Source organism: Lithobates pipiens, unplaced genomic scaffold (genome assembly GCF_037356315.1).
Source record: "Lithobates pipiens isolate NorthernLeopardFrog02 unplaced genomic scaffold, aLitPip1_a1.2 Scaffold_8, whole genome shotgun sequence".
NCBI classification, from domain to species: Eukaryota; Metazoa; Chordata; class Amphibia; order Anura; family Ranidae; genus Lithobates; species Lithobates pipiens.
The window spans coordinates 203,523,172-203,537,906 of record NW_027507903.1 but is presented as its reverse complement, the minus strand read 5'-3'; the positions used below and the strand labels follow the sequence as shown (position 1 = coordinate 203,537,906).

General features: G+C 41.9%; 1 protein-coding gene across 1 annotated transcript in view; it reads right to left on the bottom strand.

The window, feature by feature from the left end:
* TSPAN12 (tetraspanin 12) overlaps nt 1–14,735 on the bottom strand; it is a 233,255-nt gene that overhangs the window by 195,340 nt on the left and 23,180 nt on the right. The window lies entirely within an intron of this gene.

Sequence of the window (14,735 nt, the reverse complement as noted above, 5' to 3'; positions counted from 1 at the left end):
GTTCACTGGCTTGTGTTACATTCCTAGCAATAAAAGGTGTGTCATGCCACAAATAATGTCCTGCATCATAAAAACACTGTCCCTATGTGATATCCAACTGACAGTATAAACATCATCGAGTCATAAACTTTCTATATTACACAACCTTCCTAGGAAAAAAAATATAGAACAAGTAATCATGATTTTAAAATGTTTCCACTGTTTTGAGAAGTCGCAAAACTCGAAAATAATCTAATCACACATTCTTATTTTGAACACATACTTCTTCGGTTACTGAAAAAACAATATGTGCACAAAATCTACAGCCGCCTTATTTCCATTAATCCATGATCTTGGAACAAAGAGGAATGATATTTATACAGCACATAATTCCAACAAATATTGTTTCTCACAATGGCTTGTGTGCTCAGAATTTATTTCAAGGACAGAGAAATCTTGGAATTCTATAGAGTATCCCTCTGTGTATGGCCACCACAGCAATTCTGCGTACAGCTGAACTACAGCTAAATACACAGATAAAACACTTACAACATGCAAGCTATTTTACCTGCCAAAGGATTTATTTTTATTGTTCATCCATTCCTGATACTTATGCCCCATACACACAGTCGGATATTCTGATCACAAAATCTGTAAGATTTTTTCAGACGGATTTTGTCCAAAACTTGTCTTGCATACACACGGTCGCACAACGTTGTCGGAAAATCCGATCGTTCGGAACGAGGTGACGTAAAACAAGTACGACGGGACTACATAGATGCCAGTAGTCAATAGCTTTCATCTCCAAATTTTTTTTGAGCATGCGTGGCACTTTGTATGTCGGAATTCTCTACACACGATCGGAAATTCGGACAGAAAAAGTGCGATAGAGCCCACACACGATCGGATTTTCCAACAATATAATCCAATCTGACTTTTTCCGTCGGAATTTCCGACCGTGTGTATGGGGCATTAGAGATCTGCCAAATAGCACAATCCTGTCCGACAGGAGAGAAGACCTAATTTTATTCTGTTGCAATTCAGTAGCACTTACAGGTCTTGTCCCTCCCCCAGCCTGTGACTGGACAGGGCAAACAGAAGCAGTAGACTGATGAGCGTATCTTTTTGCTCTTTCTTCCTACCAGCATGTCCCTTGTTAGAGCATGAGCACTACAAAACAAATGATTGACTCCTTTTGCTGCTGCTACTCCCTCTCCCAGTCTGTGTTCTGCTGTACAGGAATTGCAAGAGCCTGACAACAGGTCACATTCTGGTACTTACACTGCATTTAATGATGTATTCATGAATACAGAGCTGCATTAATTTGTGTCCTTTATATCTGCCTGGAGTTCAGATTTAAAGCACCTCCAGTACAGAGCTTACTCAGAGTGAACCCCTAGAGCGCGGGAGTGTGGACAGGTGAGTATACCCTGCTGAGAAAGGGAAGAGGGGGTAGAAAGGAGGGGCTGCCCCACTTTTCTTTATCATCTTTATTTCTTGAGAGCATGCAAAGTGCTCTCTAAATTGCGCCCATACCGAGTGAGCAACCTCCTTTAATTAGTATGTAGCAGGGCAGTTGTTCAGCACAGAATTCAGAAATTAGTGGCAATCACTGTAGCGAAACCTACTACAGCTACTTCCCACTTCCACAGGGATCCCACAGGTATGACACATACAGTGAGGGAAAAATGTGTTTGATCCCCTGCTGATTTTGTATGTTTGCCAACTGATAAAAAACGATCAGTCTATAATTTTAATAGTAGTTTTATTTTAACAGTGAGAGACAGAATAACAAAAATATTCAGAAAAACGCATTTCAAAAAAGTTATAAATTGATTTGCATTTTCATGAGTGAAATAAGTATTTGACCCACTTCTTAAAACATGACTTAGTACTTGGCGGCTAAACCCTTGTTGGCAATCACAGAGGTCAGACGTTTTTTGTAGTTGGCCACCACATCTCAGGAAGGATTTTGTCCCTTTCTTCTTTGCAGATCCTCTCCAACTCATTAAGGTTTCGAGGCTGACGTTTGGTAACTCGAACTCTCAGCTCCCTCTAAATATTTTATATGGAATTAAAGTGGAAGTAAACCCATTGATTTAAACAGTTAAAAAAAAGGCATGCCGGGAATGCTAACTGCACATTGGCTGTGCTCTTAGCCAAACTATCAAACCATCCAATGGCTGGTGTCATAACAAATCACATGTGCAGCACCATAGCAGTTGAAGATTAAACAGAGGCAAAGATGGCAGCTTCCTTGGCTGAAAACGATAGGGGAGTTTACTTCCACTTTAAGGTCTGTAGACTGGCTAGGCCACTCCAAGACCCTATTGTGCTTCTTTTTAAGTCACTCCTTTGTTGCCTTGACCGTATGCTTTGGGTCATTGTCATGCTGGAATACCCATCCATGACCCATTTTCAATGCCCTGGCTGAGGGAAAAAGGTTTTCATCCAAGATTTGATGGTATATGGCCCCCTTCATCGTCCCTTTGATGCGGTGAAGTTGTTCTGTCCCCTTAGAGGAAAAACACCCCCAACGCATAATATTGCCACCTCCATGCATGACAGTGGGGATGGTGTTCTTGGGGTCATAGGCAGCATTGCTCCTCCTCCAAACACAGCAAGTTGAGTTGATGCCAAAGAGCTTGATTTTTGTCTCATCTGACCACAACACTTTCACCCAATTTTCCTCAGAATCATTCAGATGTTCAATAGTAAACTTCAGACGGGCCTGTTCATGTGCTTTCTTGAGCAGGGGGACCTTGCGGGCGCTGCAGGATTTCAGTCCTTCATGGTGTAGTGTGTTACCAATTGTTTTCCTGGTGACAATGGTCCCAGCTGCCTTGAGATCATTGACAAGATTCTCCTGTGAAGTTCTGGGCTGATTTCTCACCATTCTCATGATCATTGAAACTCCACAAGGTGTGATCCTGCATGGAGCCCTAGACCGAGGGAGATTGACAATTATTTTGTGTTTCTTCCATTTGCAAATAATTGCACCAACTGTTGTCACCCTCTCACCAAGTTGCTTGGTGATTGGTCTTGTAGCCCATTCCAGCCTTGTGTAGGTCTACAATCTTGTCCCAGACATCCTTGGACAGCTCTTTACTCTTAGTGGAGAGATTGGAATCTGATTGATTGCCTCTGTGGACAGGTGTCTTTTATACAGGTAACAAGCTGAGATTAGGAGCACTCCCTTTAACCTCCCTGTCGGTTTGGCTTGGGGTTAAATTTCAGTACCATTGCTGGTAAACCCAATTGCTGGTAAACCCAAGCCACACTCGGGATTGCATCTCAGGATCCTGTGATGTCCCCCCTGCTGTGTCGGCAGGCTGTGTGCCTCTGTGTGCCGGGCTCCATTCCCTGTGAGCGCAATGACGCATGGGGGCAGAGCCTGGCAGCAAATTAAAAAAGTACAAAATTCATAACACATACAGTACACTGTAATCATACAGATTACAATACTGTATGAAATCATTTCACAACACTTTTGTCCCTAGTGCTTTGTCCAGTGCCCTGTCTGCAGTTTTATATTACATATACTGTTCTTTCTGCCTGGAAACTTGAGATTGTCCACGGCAACCAAAACTGTCTCTTTATGTCAAAAGTGGTTTTAGTCAAGCTAGAAAACAGTGATAGTAAATTAGAACACTTACAGCGATAGTGAGTCATGGGGAAATAAATTTTATTATTATTATATTATTTTTTATATTTATTTATAGGTATTTATATTATAATTTATGATTTCGTGTTTCAAACTTTGTCATACCCGGGATGTCTACTAGACTCTGGTTTGGACAGATTTAAGTGTGTTATTACTAAGAATTACAGGCCTACAATATAAAACGCCAAATTTCTATGCAAAACCATTGTACTGCTTTGAGTCACAAAAATGGACATAATCATACTGCCATGGTGGCTACAAAAGTGCTCCTAATCTCAGCTTGTTACCAGTATAGAAGATAGCTGGGAGCCAGAAATCTGATGGGGGATCAAACACTTATTTCACTCATTTAAATGCAAATCAATTTATAACTTTTTTGAAATGCGTTTTTCTGGATATTTTTGTTTTTTATGCTGTCTCTCACTGTTAAAATAAACCTACCATTAAAATTATAGACTGATCATTTCTTTGTCAGTGGGCAAACTACAAAATCAGCAGGGGATCAAATACTTTGTTCCCTCACTGTACATACTTACATTGTTCGAAGCTGGACCAATATAACTATACAAAACTGTGCATATCTAAATCTCAGCTTTAAAGAAGAAGTATGCCTATTTAAAAAAAAAAAAAAAACTTTTACACTCACCTCTATGCTTTATCATCGGTGTGATGATGCAGCTGTCCCATGTCACTAAGCCCAAGAAGGGAGCGATCACATGACCGCTAATAGCTCAATTCTTGGTCTTCTTGGAGTGGAGAGCGTTGACTGTCAATCAACGCTCTCCCCTCTGCCCCTCCAATAATTACTGGTGTGCCAGGCTTGAGAGGGAGCGGGTACAGCTGGTTTCGGCTCTCACTCTGACAGCTGGCTCTGGTTCTCGATCAGGCAGCTATGATGCATTCATAAAGTATTCAGACCCCCTTTTTTAAACTTTATTATGTTGCAGCCTGATACTACAGTTGTTTCAATTCATTTTTTTTCTCATTAATCTACATTCAGTACCCCATAATGACAAAGTGAAAAAAGAATTTTAGAAATTTCTATGAATTCATTAAAAGGGGAAGTTCTGCTTTAAAGCGAATATATACCCAGTGAAATTAACAGCGTCAGATGATACACAGGGATGAAACAAATCTCCCTACATAGATTGTACATATATATCTGCTGTCTTTATATTTATATACTGTTTAGAAAGTGCACATCGCGTTAGGAGATTTACAGTGCAGTGAAGTCTGGGCATACAGCAAAGACAGCTGATTGGAGGAAAGGCACACAACCCCTCTCCTCATAGGTAAAGGCTTTCAACTCTGTTTCTTGAATTCAGGGCTCTGCTAATCTATTTACAGCATCCTCCCTAACACAAAACTCAGGTTGCTTTTATCATATGTGAAGGATAACTTCAGGAGTTATCAGGCTTATAACAGATGAATGGAGCAGGAAACAGCTACGGGACATAGTGCTTTGAAGAGTGATAAGAAAACACTGCAGATATACAGTATGTGCTGTATCAGTATCATGAATAGGGTTTACATCCATTTTAAGGCCTCCTCCCCCACTCCTGGTAAAGTAATGGCACTTTTGGGGGGAGGGGGGTTGGGTACCTGATTTTGACACTCCCATGTCCACTCTTATTGTATGGGGGGTCAGAAGCGGATGCTCACCCTCCCTGCAGTCTTCTGGGACATGTGACAGGTCCCACAAGAATACAGGACCATTTACAATGTGCAGCGTGTCCACAGTTACCAGGCCAGGGACAGACAACAGAAGATAAAAACAGCTGGGCTGAGCACGCCACTTGATCGTAGTGAGTGGCTGTTTATTAAACGTACGCAGCTACATTTTTTGTAGCTGTTGATTTTAAATTTTTACACAGACCTTTTTCTCAGTACTTTGTTGATGCACCTTTGGCAGCCTCACGTTTTTTTGGGGAGGATGCAACAAGCTTTGCACACCTGGATAAGGGGATTTTCTGCCACTCTTTGCAAATCCTCTCAAGCTCAGTCGGATGGGGACATCGGTGGACAGACATTTTCAGGTCTCTCCAGAGATGTTCAATTGGGTTCAAGTCAGGGTTCTGGCTGGGCCACTCTAGGACATTCACAGCTGCTCTCGGGCATAGCACTGGATAAAGATCAGGTTCAGCCAAATATTTGGGGGGGGGGGGGGGGTGCCTGATCACAGAAGGTTTTTGAATTTAATGCATAGAATGCATTAAGGTGAAAAAAAACAAAAACCTTCTGTCTTTACCACCACTTTAAGGGTTAGGCATACAGGTGGGTAATAAATAAAGTAAAGCCCCACGCAAACCTTTTTTTCCTTCACTATTTTTTGATAACTGAAAAGCATTAGAAAATGTTAATGCTGTCTGAGTCTCCAATGGGGAGACTGCTCTCACGTTATGTACCAGCAACCCTTTTCACTGGGACAAAAAGGAAGGAAAAAATAAATGACAAATATTTTAGTAAACTAGCCCTATATTCTTGTAGGGTTTAAACATACTTTAGGTTAGGAGTAAGGCTAAAGTTAAAAGAGAAATTTTGCATTTCTTTTTTTTTTGCAAGAATCATACATACCTAGGTGGCTGTCCCCCGCAGGCTCTAAAGCTGAGAACCGAGCGATCAAACACAGCTGATCATTCAATTCTCACAGCTCCGTGAGCAGAGAGATGGTGACTGTCAGTAACCAGCTCTCTGCTCTGCCCCCACAAGCTTGCTGGAGTGCTGGGCTGTGGAGGGGCTGGGAGCGGCTGGCTCAGGCTCTCAGCAGCTCGCTGAGAGCCTGAGTCGGGTGCTGGTCTAGGGTTGTGGGCGGATCCCGAACATATTGTCGCAATCTTTCCCGAGCCTGGACCGGTGTTCTGGCATATTTAGTCCGGCCATCGGATACTGTCCGCCCCGTACTGCGCAGGCGCAGCGCTTGCGCAGTACGGAGCAGAAGGATCTTCGGAAAATGTCCGAAGATGAACGGCGCCTGCACCGTGAGTGGAGGTGCTAGCCCCACCATCCAAGTGGACATAGGGCTGCTGATATTAGAGGGCTCACTGCTCTCGGCTCTTTTATATTCTAACTCTATGTCCACTTGGATGGTGGGGCTAGAACCTGGACTCACGACGGTGTGTGCTGTGTACTGCGCACACTATCCGATGGGGGACACAATATGATAGGACACCGGCTCTGTGACTTCAGCCAACAGCAAGGCTTAGCCTACTGTCTGCTGAAAACACGTCACAGGAGTGAAGAATGAACTGCACTCCTGTGATCCATAGGAGAAGTACAGCCAAATGAGCTTTGGCTGTACTTCTCCTTTAAGGCTATACTGGTTTCTGTATTAAACATGCAGTATAAAATGATAATTTTTGATGTAATAGTGGGGAATTTGGGTGAAATTTAATTGGAACCAAATGTTCTTATGTATTATTATTATTATACACGATTTATATAACGCCAACAGTTTACGCAGCGCTTTACACTGTATAAGGGGGGGGCAACACAATTACAGTACAATACAAAAGGTACAGGAGGGCCCTGCTCGTAGAGCTTACATTCTAAAGGGAGGGGGTGCTGGTACAAAAGGTAATAGCTGCAGATGTATGCATGTAGGCCCCCAAATACTGTCCAGTATAAGAATATATAACCATCATTTTTGGAAGCCAGATAAAAGAAATCAGTTAACACTATGGATGAAGAATATATTTCCTTTTTTACCTGCCTATTCTGTGACCCGCTGTCTGTGTACTGCAGGCACTGTGTATTGATGTCTCTCCACAGAGATCTGTTATCTCTCTGTTAGATACAGTCTCTGCCCAAACACAAACCTACCGCTGGAGATAGAAATTTACATAATAATCATATGTACTGGCCCTTACTCCCTTTAGCTGGGAGAACACATGCACACACAGCTGTCAACATAAAAAGAAATAAACTGAATATTACAAAGCAACAACAACATTTTGTGAAACAGATAAATACGCTATTCCAAACTGCCCAAAAATAATAGTGCAGAAATGATAATATCTTACCTAGTAACCTAACAATACTGCTAGATCTCTAAAGGTAAATTATTGCTGCTTTCAATGTTTCATCTTCTCAAAGTTCAGGGTTAAACAAGAGTAATAGAGATAAGAGAAAATGCACAATCTGGAAGGACTGAAAGTCTGATATCTGCAAGTAGAACATGCATATGATTTGAGCTGCATTTACAAAGGGGAGCTATAATCTTTTTCATTTATTTTAGCTATTCGAGAGACACAAATGAGCATACTGCCTCGTTATTACTCAATGTTAATGGTTCATTAACCTTATTTCAGAAACAAGGTTTTTAAAACATTAACATACAGTAGTTAGATATATCGTTTGCAATTATAATTTTACAAGATTTAGGCAGTTTTTACTAAAAATGGTAGATAAGGCTAACATAACTGTTCTTAAAGCATTAATTGTGAAGGGCATAAATAATTAAAAATTTTATAATTTGCGCCCTTTACAATTATCATTTATAAGTTATTAGCCATTACTAATTTTAGGTGCAGCAATAGAATATTTAGAGATTTGCATTTGGCGCCGCACCCCATCACTTCCTTTCCTCCACATTCTTAAAGCATTCCCTTCCCCTCCTCCTACCTACCTACTCCTACCTACTATACCTACTCTGCATACCCTGTATAAACAAAATCTGTATATTAACCGTTTTGGACCTAATCTGATCCCATAGCCCCAGCTCCCGTGTGTGTCAAAAAACAGCTGCTGCAGGGGAGAGGAGAGCACCCCCAATGGCTGGACTTTGGGAGCCTATGGGTGGGACTGCAGCTCGGGAAAATCACAGCCGATGTCAAGCGCTCCCTAAAGCTGGTCACAGATGGAGCAAAATTCAGCCAGTTCAGCGGGAACTGACCGAATCTTGGTCCATGTGTGGCAGTCCCTGCTCAATAGAGATCAACTATTAGACCAACTTCTGTCAAACAGGAATGTTGGAAAACTTTTGTCAACCAGTGGCTGCAGCTGCAGATTAGTGTATTTTGCCAGCGGCGAGTCAGAATCAGAAGTCAGAATACAATGTTCACCTGTCCTTCCATCCACCTCATTTGTGACCAGCTTTATACAGGGGAGCCAGAGCCATATAGTGTGACCAGAACTGATAAAATTAAATAAGGGTAGGTGCACAGATCTTTTTTTACAAAGGCTATGCAGAAAAGGTCAACATGTTCACTCTCCTGCGCTGTGTAGTAAGCCTCAGTGTAATAATAAAATCTTTTTTGGCATGTTTATCCACTTCAATATTAGGTACCTGTCCAAGCCAATTTTCAGCTTTCATCGCTGTCGCAATTTGAATGACAATTGCGCGGTCATGCTACACTGTACCCAAACAATTTTTTTATCATTTTGGTTCCCACAAATAGAGCTTTCTTTTGGTGATATTTGATCACCTCTGCGATTTTTTTTTTTGGCAAAAAAATACCAAAAATGTAAATAAGTACATTTTCCTCTTCAATGATGGGCACTAATATGGCTGCACTGATGGGCGCTGATAAGGCAGCACTGATAGGCACCGATGAAGTGGCACCAATGAGGTTGCACTGATGAGGGGGCACTGATAGGCGGCATTGATGGGCAATGATAGGTGGCACTGGTATGCGGCACTCATAGGCGGCACTGATGGGTACTTATGGGTGGCACTGATAGGTGGCACGGATGGGCACTGATAGGTGGCATTGCGGAGCATCACTTAATTATTCTGTTGCATAATGGTGCCAGTCAGTGCCCATATGTGGACACTGATTGGCACAGATTTGACATTAATTTGCACATGTGGATGGCCATGGGGGATGTACCTGGCCATCCACATGTTATGTGCCTCCCTGGTGGTCCTGGCGGCTTCCCTGGTGGTCCAGTGTGGGCATCCGAGGGGGGCTGCGCTGATAAACAATCAGAGCAGACCCTCCCTGTCAGGAGAGCCGCCGATCGGCTCTCCTCTACTTGCATCTGTCAGATGCAAGTGTTGAAAAGCCAATCATTGCCTCTTCCTGTTTACATCATGATCACCCGTGATTGCACACGGCTGATCACGTGGTCGGAGGCTCTTTACCGAGATCGGTGTATTGGTGTGTCAGACTGACACAACGCACCACAGATCGCAGCAATGCGTGCCCCCACAGGCATGCGGCGGCTGTCATCCTGCAGGACATCATATGACGCCAAGTCAGGATAACACAACCACCGCCCGGCCGTCATTCTACTATAGGCTGGGCGGGAAGTGGTTATGTATGTAGACAATGCAAACTCGCTGCCTTCTAAAGACTCGGGTAGTCTAAATTCACTGGAAGTGTTTCCTCTTGTTTCCTATGCAGAATAGGTAGGAGGAAGGGAAGGGAACATTTAAAAAAAAGTTATGGTTAGCCTGTACTAACACTTTAATATGTAATAAGTGCTGCTTCCTGGTTGTGCCCTGCTGCAAAATGCTTATCTTCTTCCTGCCCATAAAATTAAGTTTTAAGTCCAAATGTAAAATGCCCATTGCTATTAAAAAAATTAATAACCTTGCAGTAGAGAATTAGGAAAGAGCAACTGTGAGGTTGATTTACTAAAACTGGAGAGTGCAAAATCCAGTGCAGCTGTGAATGGTAGCCAATCAGCTTCTAACTTCAGCTTGTTCAGTTAAAGTGGCAGTCAATGCAAAAAACAAAAATCCCTGCATCTACAGCCACCAACATTCTAACACTAACCTATCTAGCCCTGAAAAGGAAAAAATCTGCAGGCAATCCGACCCAATCTCCAGCTGTGGAAGCTCTGCTGAGTTCACGTCCGACAACAGCTGTGAAATGAATGGGAAGTGACGTCACCCATAGAGTTACTATGGAGCTGCCATTGATGGACGTGTTCTCTACACCCGCTAACACAGCGAAGCTGACAGCTCAGTGTGGGATCAGAGCTTCCGCCCATCGCGATCATATAGGTTCGCCTGTAGAAAACGTATGTATACTGATTTTTTTTCTTATCAGGGCTAGAGAGGGCTAGTGTTATGCCCTGTACACACGGTCGGACTTTGCGAAAAAATAAGATGGATTTTGGCCCAAACTCGTCTTACATACACATGGTCGTACAAAGTTGTTGGAAAATCTGATCGTTCTCAATGCCGTTACGTAGAACATGTACGACAGGACCATAAATGGCCCAGTAGCCAATAGCTTTCATCTCGGAATTTATTCTGCGCATGCATGGCACTTTGTTCGTCAGAACTGTCTACACACGATCGGAATTTAAACGATCGGATTTTGTTGTCGGAAAATTTTAGATCCAGCTTTCAAACTTTATGTGTCAGAAATTCCAACGGAAAAAAGTCTGATGGAGCCCACACATGATCAGATTTTCCGTCAACATGATCCGATCGCACATTTTCCATCGGAAAGTCTGACAGTGTGTACAGAGCATTAGAATGTTGGTGGCTATAGATGCAGGGATTTTAGTTTTTGCATGGACTTCCACTTTAAGCTTTGACAAAAATACCTGGAAGCTGATTGGTTTCCATGCAAAGCTTCACCAGATTTTGCACTCTGCAGTTTTAGAAAATGAGCCCCTGTGTGTGTTCCCAGGTTAGGCCTGATGTCAAACTGAAAAATGAGTCACAGAGTAGTTGTCAGGTTAAGCCCTGGTTCACATTGGTGTCATTTGACATGTCAAATCGTCAGCAATTGCTGGCACTGACACCATCCTAATCGGTGCGGCGCTGCATTTGCGGCGCCGCACTGATTTTAAAAAGTAATTTCTATACTACTTTTTGTGATTTCGGGCTGCGATTTACATGGACATCTGCACAGATGTCTCTGCACTCGCGGCTGAAATCGGGACTGACATGCGGGAGTGAAATTCTGCGAGTTCAGCTGAACTCGCACAGCTTTATTCCCGCAGCTCAGTGTGAACCTGGGCTTACTGACATATGCTGATGCTGCTAAACTTGGTTTGGATATCTAAGCTTTAAAAACATCTGGTCACGAAAGGGTTAGGTAGCCAGAGACCATGGGATTTTTTGCCAAGGCTTTAAATCACAGCTTGGGAAAGGTTTAGTCAAGACAAGGGAAAGGAATGTATCTTTAAAATAACAAGGTGATCTAGTAGTATTGAAACAGGACCTACTGTGATCTGTGAAATTTAATAAAAGGTCCACCTTAAATACCTATAATAACATATGACCTGTAATGAATCACCACACTGAATTTAAGATGAACTGAGGAAGTATCATCTAGCAGGTTTTATTAAAGCTAAGATAAGAAAATATTCTCTATATATGTGAGTCATGCATATTCTTACTTGAATCTTGGTCTACTTTGTGTATTTATTTCAGATCTGTGTAGTAATCCTGTATGAAATGTGCCTGTGTGTAGGAGCTTCCTGTAATAAAGACCAGTCACTGCCTCTCTCTCTCCTTGTGCAGGTTGACTGGTCTTGTCTGCCCCCTCCTGTAGTTTGCTGCATTCAGTCTGTACTGGATGGGCCTGCTGAATCCCATCCACAGCTCTGCTCTTTGCACAAATGATGTGCAGCCCAGTAATTATGTCACCACTATATTTACAAGGTAATATCTAGGTTATCAAAGGATTCATATCCTTTGTGACTACGGAAGAATACATTTAAATGAAATTTCTTGTTTTTAAAGTTCAGCTTTAAGTTACCATAACCCTTGCACTGGCAATTCTGGATATCCTACAGTGACAACTGTGTTGATGCATAAATGGGAGGCAGTTTCAGGGTCCATTCACACCTATGCATGCTAACTTGCATTTATTTTAACCGCCCAAGCTGCGGCAGGTTTTACCCCCTTAATGACCAGCCGTTTTTCTCTATTTAGCACTGCACTACTTTAACAGGTAATTGCATGGTCATGCAACACTGTACCCATTTGAAATTTATATAATTTTTGCCCACAAACAGAGTTTTCTTTTGGTGGCATTTGATCGCCACTGGAGTTTTTGCTTTTTGCGATATAAGCGTAAAAATACCAAACATAAAAAAAAACTATATTTTTTATTGTCTACTATAAAGCCTACCCAATAAAAACCAAAAAAATCTAATTTCTTGATACGTTTTGGACAAAATGTATTCTGCTATGTCTTTGGTTTGCGTGAAAGGTATAGCATCTACAAACTATGGTATTGGAGTTTTTATCTTTTTTTTTATACTACTAATGATGGTGATCAACGACTTATAATGGGACTGCAATAGTGCGGCGGGAAATCCAACACTAACTGACTTTGGGGGGGGGGACTAACTGTCACTGACATCATCAGTGACACTAATACAGTGATCAGTAATAATACTATACACGGTCACTGTACTTATGACACTGGCTGGGAATGGGATAACATCTAGAGTGTCAACACAGGGCTCTGGGCTGTGACTGGACACAGCTGATCAGCCACTCCCAGCCAATGATTCAATTGCTGATAGACTCCCACTGTGTGCAATCACCCTAAATCCAGATACAGGCATCGCTGTACCGGTATGTCAATTTGCCTGCCCATCCGCAGTATATTGCAGGTGGGAGGGTGCTCTACAAGTGGTTAGGAGTTGCTGTATGTTGCATTAAGACAGACCACTAACTCTGAATAGGCATTTAGGGGACTCAACACACATAATACAACTGTGTACTATTTTTGGCCAACACAGCATACTGCAATGCACGGTGCACTTACACCCATGTACTGCGGTGTGCTGAAGGGTAGGTGCATTTGTCTATATTGTTTATATTGTATATGTGGGTTGGCATGACTTTCAAAATAAATGGCAACACACTGCAATGCAAGTTTGCAGGAAGTACAGTAAATAACTTTTTATCTTATCAAAAATGCAGTGCCCTTGTTACTTTCTGTCGGCTTAAAAGAAAACAAAAGCATACAGAACCTTATCTTTCTTGCCGTGGATTTCAAGTCACATGATTTCACCATGTAATGTAGACGAAAAAAGGGAGCCCATTGGCTCCTCAATAGATAAAGTGGATTAGTGAGTGCAGCCAACCAGTGACATGAAGTGTTTTATTGAAAGTATCAGGTGAAAATAAAGGGTACAAAGGCCCCCAAAAAAGAAATCCAATGCAGCCACCACATCTTTTGAAATAATGCTTTAAGTTTGCATGTATTTTTCTTCCAGTTAGCTTTAGGTTGTATACCGAGCCATTAAAAACACTGGGGTTTACTTTCAAAAGGCAAATAGGAATTTTCACTTTGCAAGAGAATTTTCCATTAGCTTCAGTAAATGCTATCTTTCATCATTCAATCTTATGCTAGCAGAAATTCATTCCCCCCCACACATCATTGGATATTTTCTGCAAATTGAATTTTCACCTCATTTACTAAAGTAAAGGTCCCATGCAAAGTGAACAGCCTTGTTGCCTTTAGTAAATCAGCCCCAATGAGTATGCATCTGAAAAAAAAAGAAACTGGATGGAAAAAAGCTACAGGCTGTAAGTTGGGGAAGTGGAGTCATTGCATAAATGCGGAGTCTACATTTGAATACATTAGTACAGACATTTTCTTGGATTTCTTTTTGGTTGAATGGCCACTGGGGTCTTAATTGCAGATGCATTTTGCTTCCAGGCTGCATAGGTTTTCCTTCCAGCTTGCATGCTGTGCCATAAAAACAATAAGCATGTATCTTCTATAAACTGGACAGAAAAAGTTGCAGGATGCCTTTCCCTAAACAAAAACCCACACATAAGTACAATGGCATGGATTTTTCCTTGCTGTTCAAGCAAACTACTGCAGAGAAAATGGGCCCTAACATAAAGTCATAGCTGAGCCAGGTCCAGCAATGCAAACAGACTCTCTTGTATGAGTGTATTGTTCTAGAAATCTTCTACTGTTCTCAGTGTGTTAATTGTGACTATTGCAATGCGGAGAAAATAACAACATAAACATACACCAACAATTTCTGTCCGGCAGAGGATGCCGACCTTGACTATTTGAAGTTCCCCTTTTGAAATACTTGTAGACATACTGTCAATCGCTTTCAAGTGTTTGCTACCCAGAAGGCTGGGCAGGGCTTGCATATTCATTTCACACTTAAGAAAGTAATGAATAATTCTAGCTATGACTATAAAGCATGT